The following is a 1,140-nucleotide window of genomic DNA, read 5'->3' as shown; positions in this document are numbered from 1 at the left end:
CTCTGTGGCTCACTTTTCCACCTAATAATGCTATTTCATATTTTTACCATATGGTCCTATTGATGTGAATGTCTAATCCATTTGCCACTAATTCACAAGTCTTTCTAAAATACTATGTTCTATTTTATGACTTTAATTTTCTTTCTTATGAACTATTGTGTCATTTTAATCTAATAGTTTGACTTCTGTCTATATATTTTTAGCCTTGCCATCAAGGTTATGTTATAAACCCCTAGCAGGAAGAATCTGTGTTAAAGCTAGTGGATCCATCAAATATTAATTGATATAAATTCATATCTGAAAGGAACAAAACAAGGAAATATCACCTTAATCAAAGACATTCCCATCTTTAGTAACAAGCACTTTAACCCTAATAGCAAATCATTTTATATTGATGAAGAAAAATAGTTTCTTGTTTAAAACCATTTTCTCAATATTGATACATGGAAATTTATCTGAACTTCTAATCGAATAGGTGACACATTCCTTGCTCCATTTCTCCAGTATCCTTTTGGGGCCTCCCTTAAGAGTGGCAAAGAAGAAAGCAAGTCCAAGGCTCATCATTTTTCATGGTGCTAAGATTCACTTATTCATTCAATAAGAATTTATTGCTTTGCTATGATTTTCCAGGTACAGTGCTTGGTGCTGATAATACCTTAGTGAACAAGACATAGATATGCTATAGAATAGTAACTGAGTTTAGATTTTTACATCTCAACTGCTTCCGTGCAGATTAGCATATGAATGAGCTATACAACTTATTTTCAGTCACAGTTTCGGTCTAGTCTTTGATATTCTTCTTCTATCATATGAAATAGCTTTTTCTTTCATAAGCAGAAGAGGAGCAGAATAAAATAGAGAACCTGCTACTCCTTGGCCAATTTCTTTATAAAATTACATTTGGAAATTTCTATTTAATTGGCACCTCGAAGGCCTGTGAGTTGAAAAATTTATAGTCTCTTATAGAGTAACAGACTGAAAAGGGGTCCAAGTGATTTTTAAAATATGCCTACCAAAATAAATAGAGTTTTACCAGTGATATCTCTATAAGGATTCCTGGCATGTGGGATGGAGGAGAGTTGGTTTTTGTCTTCTTGTACTTAGGATGCCCTGTCATAAGAGAAGTCTACGACTTTCCTT

Source organism: Echinops telfairi, unplaced genomic scaffold, assembly GCF_000313985.2.
Source record: "Echinops telfairi isolate 266 unplaced genomic scaffold, ASM31398v2 ScPeMD7_7473;HRSCAF=8511, whole genome shotgun sequence".
Taxonomy (NCBI): domain Eukaryota; kingdom Metazoa; phylum Chordata; class Mammalia; order Afrosoricida; family Tenrecidae; genus Echinops; species Echinops telfairi.
Note: the sequence above shows the minus strand (reverse complement) of the source record.